This window comes from Clarias gariepinus, chromosome 27, assembly GCF_024256425.1.
Source record: "Clarias gariepinus isolate MV-2021 ecotype Netherlands chromosome 27, CGAR_prim_01v2, whole genome shotgun sequence".
Lineage (NCBI taxonomy): Eukaryota > Metazoa > Chordata > Actinopteri > Siluriformes > Clariidae > Clarias > Clarias gariepinus.
This window is the reverse complement of record NC_071126.1, coordinates 16,098,474-16,109,730: the sequence shown is the minus strand read 5'-3', so window position 1 is coordinate 16,109,730 and position 11,257 is coordinate 16,098,474. Positions and strand designations below refer to the sequence as shown.

The 11,257-nt window shown below is 40.4% G+C and overlaps 1 pseudogene; it reads right to left on the bottom strand.

The window, feature by feature from the left end:
- Window positions 1-8,805: 8,805 nt before the first annotated feature.
- On the bottom strand, window positions 8,806-11,184 carry LOC128514826 (fatty acid-binding protein, brain-like; annotated as a pseudogene).
- Window positions 11,185-11,257: the final 73 nt, after the last annotated feature.

Genomic DNA, 11,257 nt, shown 5'->3' with positions numbered 1-11,257 from the left:
TGCATGTGGAAATGAAACCTGGTACACATGTAGATCTCATTAAAATGAACAACTTTCACTATGTATGTCATGGCTCTACATACAGTAACAGGAAGTCAGTTATTTTGGGCCGATATACTTCGATATACAATATACTTCTCCTAAGGAATTTGTAAGATTTGCCAGCACACTGGGCCGGTGTGATCTCAAGACATCGTACATGCAAAATTGTGAAGGAATACACAATACTGTTCCCTTTCAAAGGCTACACTCGATTCTGCGTGAAAACGCTATGGGAACATTTTTTCGTGTTGCCGGTTGTGAAGCATGTGTGTATCAAACACGCCAAATTTTGGCTTATATAACCTCGGTCGGGTGACGTCATTTAATAAGACGCACCTGCAGGTTATAAATAGGAGTCAACCGTAAACATTCCTCAGATCTTTGTCTTCACCGACATTTTGCGCGTGCATGTGTCACAAGCATACTAAAATATAACAAATTAACCAGATAAAGTGTATAAACTCACCAGCAATAATGGCGGAGTTTAGAGTGAGATGTCCCCCTTTTATGCGAAAAATTTTCTTTCAGAGGGCGATCCACACACTTTCTGTTTTGAATGTTTGGGTGAGAAGCACGCTCTCGAAAGCCTTAGAGAAGAGTGTGACACTGATCTTCTTCCCAGGAAGGTGCTTCGCGCGCACCTCGCATTCTTTAGGGAACCACGAGCCGCGCTGCACTCCTGGGGATCACAAGCCGATCTGGCCGAGGCACGCGAGACGGAGTTCCTCCTTTCTCTCGTCCTCTCCCCCGATCGCGAAGTCTCACCTTCCACTTCATGAGCGCGACTTCGTTTTATGCGAACATCGTTGATGCAAAGGTACAAGTTTATATGGTGTACCCCAGATAGAAGAGACGCTCGCGGGCTATCTCTCTCCTGGGACATCATCCTCATTAAAAAAGCCAACACTTCCCTCCAAGCCGTGTAGAACTTCTAAACAAACAGCCCGTGCTATTGGCCGTTCTATGGTCTCCCTGGTGTCCGCTGAAAGACACCTATGGTTAAATCTGACACACCGTCTTCTTTTCTAAGCTTATGCGTTAGAAAAGTTTGGAGTTTATTCCATAATAGACCCTCATTCTAGAATTATGTCGTAATGGTAGTGGTATGTCCCCTTTAAATGCATGTGACCGATCTTGTTGATGTGCCCAGGCAGCGGTGGCACAGGTGCTTGGGCCCTCTTATCCTTGCTTGCAACTATATTTAATTTCCTCTTTGTCCTCAAAGTCCTCTTTGGTCTTAAATATATATATAAAAAAGATTTTATATAATGAGTAAGTTGTGGTGATTCTGAATTTTGGACCAAAAGCACAGATATACACATAAAAGAGAAGAAAAGAAAATGAAAATACTGCTGTCAGGGCTCCTCAATCGGCGCGTATGTGGCATAATTGCTGGAGGCGAGGTGGCGGTTCAAATAAAGGTTTTTATTAAAGAAACACATAAAACACATAAATAAACACCGACATAAACCATACGATCTGAACCAAAGCTAGACGCCTGACTGAAGTTCAGTCAGGCTATTTATAATCCTTTATTTAATTACTTTTCCTCGGTTCAGGTGAATCCTTATGTCACCTGACCGAGGTGCAGTCTAACTTAAACATAACTCCAAAATATAACAAACAAACCCAGGCGCTTTGGCGCCCTCTAGGGGTTAACCGTTACAGTACCCCCCCCTAAAAAACGCTACTCCGGAGCGTTACCGGAGGACCCGGACTCCCTCCCCAGCGGTCCCAGTCTGGACCCCCAACACCGAGGCGGTTGATCCCCTCTTGCGAGCAGGGTTGGTGCGGCTGAGGAGCTGAAGCGACGCTCGGCGGCGGCTGAGGAGCTGGAGCGACGCTCAGCGGCGGCTGAGGAGCTGGAGCGACGCTCGGCGGCGGCTGAGGAGATGGAGCGACACTCGCTGAGCTGGGCGGCGGCGGAGCTGGAGCGACGCTCGCTGAGCCGGGCGGCGGCGGCGGAGCTGGAGCGACGCTCGCTGAGCTGGGCGGCGGAGCTGGAGCGACGCTCGCTGAGCTGGGCGGCGGAGCTGGAGCGACGCTCGCTGAGCTGCGGAGGAAGCAGCAGGCCGGACTGGAAGTCTAGCCAAGGAGCCGGAGCGTCGTTCGCTGTCTCCATCGGCGGCTGCTGAGCTGGTGCGATGTCCTCAAAGCCGGGAGGCGGAGGAAGCAGCGTGCCGTCCTCGCAGCCAGGCTTAGGAGCTGGAGCGACGTCCTCAAAGCCGGGAGGTGGAGGAAGAAGCGTACCGTCCTCGCAGCCAGGCTGAGGAGCTGGAGCGACGTCCCCCATGTCGGGCAGAGGCGGCGGCGGTGGAGGAAACATGTCCTCGTCGCCGTGCAGCCGCGGCGCGTAGACATCCGCGTCGACCACAGGCGGGGGCGGGAGAGGGAGCGCGTCTTCCAGATTAGGGAGAGGGAGAACCTCTGGGACTACTGCGTGGCTCTCCCGAACCTGGATGAGCAGCATCTGGAGCTGGGCTACCTGCTCCCGCAGGTCTGAAATGCGCTCCCTATTTTGCTGCGCCACAACCGCGTAGTCATTTCCCGGTTGATCCTCGCCACCGTCCTGCCAGACCTCCTCGGCCCGTGCCTCTTGGTTGGTGCTTTGGACCATGTAGCTCCCCGCTGCCTCACCCTTGAACGGCGTCCGCCGAATGGCGAGTCTGCAGCCTTCCCAGCTCTGTCGCGCCCTTGTCTCTCTCTGTTCTCCGCTGACTTGCAGCCAGTCCGCCGGTTCGGCGAGCCTGCAGCTTTCCCAGCTTTGATAGAGCTCCCTCTCCTCTTCCTCCTCGCTGCCGTCCAGCCATTCCGCCAGCTCGGGCGAGATGGTAATAGCGCCCCCCCAAAAAACATCTGGGGGAGCGACCTCCGCTATGCCACTTTTACGGTCTAGCTTTCTGTCAGGGCTCCTCAATCAGCACGTATGTGGCATAATTGCTGGAGGCGAGGTGGCGGTTCAAATAAAGGTTTTTATTAAAGAAACACATAAAACACATGAATAAACACCGACATAAACCATACGATCTGAACCAAAGCTAGACGCCTGACTGAAGTTCAGTCAGGCTATTTATAATCCTTTATTTAATTACTTTTCCTCGGTTCAGGTGAATCCTTATGTCACCTGACCGAGGTGCAGTCTAACTTAAACATAACTCCAAAATAAAACAAACAAACCCAGGCGCTTTGGCGCCCTCTAGGGGTTAACCGTTACAACTGCACTCTAGTGATCATCACCACTAAAGATTTTACAATTTATCAATCCAAAAATAATATTTAAAATATTATATCCAACCATATATTCAGGCATTTTCTTTGAGAAGGAAGTCACTGAGCTGTCTGTCCTTGCATTGAGACTATTTAAAACACATGTTTTTGTTTCTTCTCATTTATGGTCTTATTTGAAATGTCTTATTTTTTTATATTTAGTATATTTGCTATGACACATTTGTTATAAGATTTACATATATGGATGATGTAGCAAATATACGAATATGTCAAAAGTAATAGCACCCTGAGCACATTTGCTGTAAGATTTTGATATGTAGATGATGTATAAAAATGTTAGCAAATGTGGCATGGCAAATAAATATATTTTAATAATAATAATAATAATTATTATTATTATAATTATTATAATAATAATTATTATTTAATTAAAAATAAGTTTGATTTCAAAAACTTAATTTTCTGAAAACTTAACTTTAAGTGGTGCTCAAATTTAGTTAACATTATGTATATGTCTATATAAAGCCTGACAGCTTATGCGTGTCAGAACAAAGGCCATGGCAAAGGAACTGATCATAGACAGAGAATCATGTTCACCCCTGGCAGGGAAGATGAACAACAATGAAAATGATGAAAGTACAGAGGTCATGCATGTGGATGTACATTCTTTAAAAATATCAATAATCAGGCTTTTATGGTAGAATATGTGAATTACTTCTAGCTCAGATCGTAATGCCATGCAGCCCATCATGTATGGTTGTGCCATGCAGCCCATCATGTATGGTTGGTGTTCGGCTTCCTGTTTTCGTATCGTTGCCGCGAAAGTTTGCGTTTGTGTTAGCGTTTAAATTACATACTTTTTTTTCATTTATACAATAATAATATTAATAGCAACTAGTTTTTATATCTCACACTATTTGGCTTCGCCTTTTTCTGCGCTTTTTGGAGAACGCGCGAGTTTCTTTTTCTAAAAACAACAAACGGAATTCAGCTCCAAACAACTACAACTCCGACTCAGGTACTGCTCAACGCTGCTCTGAGAACTGCATTTATGTCTATACTGGACTTGGTAGGAGTAAATCAGTGTGTAGTAGGACCCACTCATAAAGCAGGTCACACTTTAGATTTAATAATATTATTTGGATTAAGTATAAGAAATTTATTCACAATACCACTATCTGAAGTTATCTCAGACCACTATCTTGTCTCAATTCAAGTGTGTCACAATAATAATGTACACACAGCGCCGCGCTACCGTATGAAACGTACATTCACATCAACTACCAAACAGAGTTTTATCAGTAATCTCCCAGAGTTCCCAACTTCGATTAGATCACCGTCTGACCCCACAGAACTCGATCAGGCGACTGAATATTTAGAGTCGACATTTCGCTATACCCTAGATAATGTAGCTCCAGTCAAAAGAAAAATTATTAGAGATAAAAAACTTGCTCCCTGGTATAACGATCACACGCGCACTTTAAAACAGACCGCTCGGAAATTAGAACGTAAATGGCGTCAAACTAAATTACTAGTATTTCAAATAGCAGGGAAGGAGAGCATCCTGAACTATAGAAAAGCTCTTAGTGTAGCTAGATCAACATATCTCTCCACTCTTATAGAAAATAACAAAAATAATCCTAGATTCTTATTTAATGCTGTAGCCAAATTAACCAGAAATAAGACCACTGCAGAAATCTCCACAACAACATCATGCAATAGTGAGGACTTCATGAACTTTTTTAATAATAAAATTGTAAATATTAGGCATAAAATTGAGGTTTTGAAACCGAACAATGTAATTGATGCAGATGTTAATCTAGCCATGTCAGACCAGAACCTAGAATACTTTACTCCCCTTGAAGAGAATGAACTAATTTCACTCATCTCTTCTGCAAATTCATCAACCTGTATATTAGCTCCTGTACCGACACATTTTCTTAAACAGATAGTACCGGCAATAATAGAACCCCTGTTGAGAATAATTAATTCTTCACTCAGCATTGGTTATGTTCCAAAATCTTTTAAATTAGCAGTTATCAAACCAATAATTAAGAAACCTGACCTCGACCCGTGTCAGCTGTCCAGTTACAGACCAATATCAAACCTCCCCTTTATCTCTAAGATCCTGGAAAAGATAGTAGCGGAGCAGCTATGCTCATATATACATAGGAATGGCATACATGAACTGTATCAGTCAGGATTTAGGCCTCATCACAGTACAGAGACAGCGCTCGTTAAAGTAGTAAATGACATTCTATTGGCCTCTGATCAGGGTTGTGTAACTATGCTTGTATTACTTGACCTCAGTGCAGCTTTTGACACTGTTGATCACGCTATTCTTCTTCACAGATTAGAAAATGTAGTGGGAATTAAGGGTACAGCCCTCTCCTGGCTCAGATCCTATCTGACCCATTGTTATCAGTATGTAGACTTAAATGGTGATTATTCTGCATGTTCTCTAGTGGAGTTTGGCGTTCCGCAGGGTTCAGTTTTAGGTCCACTGCTTTTTTCCCTTTACATGCTTCCTCTGGGCAACATAATCCGTAAGCATGGTATTAGTTTTCATTGTTATGCCGACGATACACAGTTATATGTCTCAGCAAAACCTGATGAGAAAAAACAGCTTACTAAAATTGAGCAATGTGTGCAGGACATAAGAAATTGGATGCTAATTAACTTCCTTCTGCTAAATCCGGATAAGACAGAAGTTCTAGTCATAGGACCGCATACAGCTAGGAGTAAAATTTTAGATCACACCGTAACTTTAGATGGCCTTTCTGTTCCATCAAATGCAACAGTAAAAGACCTTGGTGTGATTATTGATTCCAGCCTTTCATTTGAAGCACATGTAGATAATATTACCAGGATAGCATTCTTTCACCTCAGAAATATTGCCAGAATAAGAAATTTATTGTCGCTAAACGACGCAGAAAAACTAGTTCATGCTTTTATCACCTCTAGGTTGGACTATTGTAATGCCTTACTGTCTGGTTGTTCAGCTAGATGCATAAATAAGCTTCAGCTAGTCCAGAATGCAGCAGCGAGAGTCCTCACCAGAACCAGAAGATATGAGCACATCACCCCTATCTTATCTTCACTCCATTGGCTCCCTGTGAAATTTCGCATCGATTTCAAAATACTACTCTTGACATATAAAGCATTAAATGGTCTCGCGCCGCAGTACCTGAGCAAACTGCTAGTGTCTTACGATCCGCCACGCCTACTTCGATCAAAGGATGCAGGCTGCTTGTCAGTACCGCGTATTATGAAAAATACAGCTGGGGGCAGAGCCTTTTCTTACAAAGCCCCAAAGTTATGGAATAGTCTTTCAAATAGTGTTCGGGACTCAGACACAGTCTCAGTGTTTAAGTCCAGGCTAAAAACCTATTTATTTAGCCAAGCATTTTTATAAATAGATTTTCCATAGGTAAAGGAGCAGATCTGGGGGACTCATGGACGTAGAGTATTATGGTGAACTGGTATGTTTAGATGCTGTCTTCCTCACTCTCATTGATCACTCAGGTTTGCTGACGGTGAGGTGATTGTTTGCTTTACATGTCAGGAAGCCCTCATGTTTGTGTTTCCTTCTGGCTCTCCCTTTTAGTTATGCTGTCATAGTTAGTCCTGCCGGAGTCTCTGCTTGCACTCTACAGTTAATATACATTCACATTATACATTGTGTGACTGTGACCATACCTAACTGCCATCTCTCCTCTTCTTCTCTTTCCCCCCCTCTTTCTTTTTCCTCTCTCCTCCTGTCCCCCCTTTCACTCTTTCTCTCTCTCTCTGTCGAGCTACACATGTCGTTCCTGAGCTGCCAGTGATCCAGACTCCCTCTGCCCTCCGGACCTGTCTGACCCATCCTGGTGCCCCGCTTCTGGCTGAAGATCTCGTCACATGGATGCCCCGTGTGTCTCTCTGGGATGCGTCTGGTGTCTGGGAATGAGTCTCTCTACCTAGAAAATGGTTCTGGCCTCGACTGGTGTTGGCAACTGTTTCTCTGGGGACTTGACAGTTCGTTAGTTTAGGACTGGAACTTCCTACAAGTCTACCTAGAGTCTTCAAAAACTACCTGGACTCCATATTAACATCAACTGTTATGCTAAACTGCCTGCCACCCTACACACTGTATAAATGAAGATCATTTACTGCTCTCTGTTTTACCCAAATGAGGATGGGTTCCCTGTTGAGTCTGGTTCCTCTCAAGGTTTCTTCCTTTTACCATCTCAGGGAGTTTTTCCTTGCCACTGTCGCCCTCGGCTTGCTCACCAGGGACAAACTGACCATTTTGATTCATACAAATTCACATTTCATACAAACCTAAATAATTCTTTTGACTATGTAAAGCTGCTTTGCGGCAATGAAAATTGCTAAAAGCGCTATACAAATAAAATTGAATTGAATTGAATTGAATTGAATTGTACAATCTCTATCTAAAAACACCACACACACAACACCAGTCATTATAACAACAAATGCTATCTCAGGTAATATGGAATTTACTCATTGCATCTATTATTTTGTCAATGCCCATTCTGATTGTGTTTCTTCTTTCTAGGACTGTTGTATGTTGTATGTGGTTTATAAAGAAGAATTGCTGACTAGTTTGATATTTGGTGGTAATTATGGAAACGTTTTGTTTGGGTGTTTGTCACATGTGACTTGAGCTGCACCAAGCAATGAAAACACTAAATTTATGGAAACAGTAAGATAGTGCTAAACTGTCAAATTTGTGGAAGAAAATACGGAAAAGATAATAAATGACCATCAACAAAGACCACTTTGTGAAGTTGCTTCACAAAACATTAAAAGTGTAAAGCAGAGTTAAGTTTAATAGTGAAAGAACACACAATGTGATGAGGATGATACATCTGTGTGGTCATAGGAAAACCACATTTGCTAAGGAGAATAAATATTGGATTTGGCAATGGAAAAAGGTCAGAAGTTGTCTTTGCAATTAACAACATTGTTTTGGAAATGTTCAACGTTCTTGCATTCAATGTGCCTATTTTTTGCCTCTGAATCTGGTCTCTGTATTCCTTTGTATTGCAAATAAAGTTGATGGAAAGAACAATCTAGATTAGAAAAAATGATGGGGAAAAGTAGGGAAAAAATTCCTAAAGTAATTTCAAAGAAAATGTGGATGTACTTGTATGGTATATAGGCTACTATGTAAATCATCCCTAAATACTGACCATAGTCTAAATATGTAACGATGCCCAGAATTTATAGCTTTACTATTCTTTTATTTATTTTACTGTAGAAACTATGAAAAAATCTTTGTTCCAGTGTTGATTCTGTAATCAGCTAATTCTGTAATAATAATAATAATAATAATAATAATAATAATAATAAAGTCTATCTACTGCCATGGTTAATTACTGAATGCATGAGCAGAATATATTTTACACAAACCTTTATTGAGTATTAGAATAGACCTTTGTTTACATGACATATATTTAATATATTTCCTCATTTAGAAACATTTCTACTTTGCTGGCTATTGAAAATAGATGGAAGGTCATCAAACTTTTACACCCTCTCAAAGGTTCGCACTGCTTTGATTTCTCCTAATTTTATTGTCTGTAAAATATAATGCAAATAGATAATTATTGTTAATAATAATAATAATAATAATAATAGAAAGAACAAGAAGTAGTAGTAATAGTATATTTCAAATAGTTTATTACTCACAGTACTGTGCAAAAGTCTTTTACTGTGCAAAACTCATTTCTTCATATTAAATTAAATTAAATTAAATTAAATTAAACAATGTAGATACCATTAAAGCAATGGAAACAAATGTTTTACTGCAGCAGGCAAAGTGCCTGAAGATACAACTTCAAAATTGGTTGTTTACAGTATGTAAAAACCTCAGCAGCAACCTTATTTCCCCTCTCGTCTGATTCAACAACTTAGCATTCAGCATCACCAGTATACTAATTACTGTCCTGATCATCTGTCATCATCTGCACCTGGTTCTCACTGATTCATGTCTCAAGTTAGATGTTTTTATTTATTTATTTCCTTATTCATTTTAATGTTCCAATGATTCATAGGTCATTCATAGACTGCTTAAACAAAGAACATTCCTCTGAAACTGTCCAGACACAGGGACTAGACTGAAGATAAGAGTCAAAAAAGTCAGGAAGCCTGGAGAACTAATCCTCAAGACCACTAAATACAAAAAGTCAGGATCTCTGGAAGCAAAATATAAAGACATTACAGTTGGCTCAAGACTGTTCTCACCTGGATCAATTTCCCATCCTTGACCTCAAAGATAGAAGTAGCTTCATCATTTTTTCATTTCTCCTCCCTTATGAGTTTGTCTCCTTCTAGCTCCACAATAACCTAGCAAACAAGCTTTTGGTTATCTCAAGCAAATCCTTAAAAATGACACAAATCTCATATTTAATACAACATTTGGTGATGTGTTCTAGAAAATTCACCAAATGACAAGATGTTGTGATGTGTGCTGACATGAGTTTTTGTTACCACCCTGAAGTTCTTATTCCTGTAAAAAGCATTTCAAACCTCTTTAAAATGTTGTCCTCAGTTTTAAATCAAAACAAGAATAATTTCTTTTATGAATAATGAACATTTTATACATTTATAGTCAAACAAATGTTATTTTCTGAATGATGATGGTGGCTCAGGGATGGGCTTTTCATATGCTTTATTGCCTGGATTTGATTCCCAGCTAATACCCAAACCCAGCTACCAGTTCCAAGCCTGGATAAAATATGAGGGTTGTGTCAGGAAAGTGTAAAACCAGTGCCAAGTTATATGTAGATTGGATGGTCTAATGGAGACCTCTTGACAGGACTAGCCAAAAAATATTCACAACATTTTCATTTCTTTTTCTTGACAAAAAAAAATCAGTGAGGAAGCTTAAGCATTTAAGCAAGTCAACTCTGGCACTTAAGACTCCTCCTCCAAAAAAAAAAAAACTTCCCTATATCAATGGTTTGAAAAAAAATTAAATGATTATGTGGATCATTTGCCATGCAAACCCATGTGTAGGTTGTTACTGTAGAAACGTAATTTATTCATAATTCGTAAACGTAATTTCGTAAACGTAATTTTATTTTATCAACGTTATTTATTTACTGCCTGGCTAAAAAAAAATGTCATTTCAGAAAGGTTAAATTATTGGGCTGCAACAAGCAAAGAAAATAACTAAGAAGATTTAAGATTACTTAAACTGGGTTAAGAAACATTCAACACATGGAAGGATGTTGCTGAACCACCAACTTTGTGGAAAATAATTAGTTGTTCATTTTCACAAACATTTAGAATTCAGTTGATTTGTTATGATCGGGTGTTGCTTTAGTGTCAGCAGACGACTTGAATGACCAGGTTATCACATTTATGGATTTGTTCTTCCCTTTTCTTCCCTGGAGTATATCCACAGGTATATTACAGGACTCTGACTGTGAAAGAGTGGTTTTTGGAGAATGAGGAATCATTTTAATTTTCAATCAAAGCTAAAGGTGATTAAATGAAATCTTAGACTGTGCAACTTTTTTTAACCATGTAGTGAATGGGCACGTCAGGAGTAAAAACTCTCTATTCCTACTTTGCAGTATCTGCCATCCTTTTTCTGGTGGTGGAACTCTCTACCCAATTGAAATATGATTTCTTCAGTACCAATAGCACTCTGTATTTTCAGTTCCACAATGTCATCATCTTGGGAAATTGTGATTAGAGGTTTAAGTACACTTGAAACAGCAATCAATTCTTCACCCAGCACCTGTAATAGAATACAATAAACAGATGGAATGTATTTGTAGAAAGGGTTCGTGTCTCAGAGTAAAGACAAATTATCAGAAATAACCTACCTGTTTCTCTCAGATACTTATTGTAATCCTCATCTTTGATAAGTTTCCAAATGGCAATTAAAGCCTCCATTTTTATATTATTAAGCTATTTTATTTTTAAGGGAACTAAAATGGTAAAGCAGAAATTACCTGTTTTATTCTAT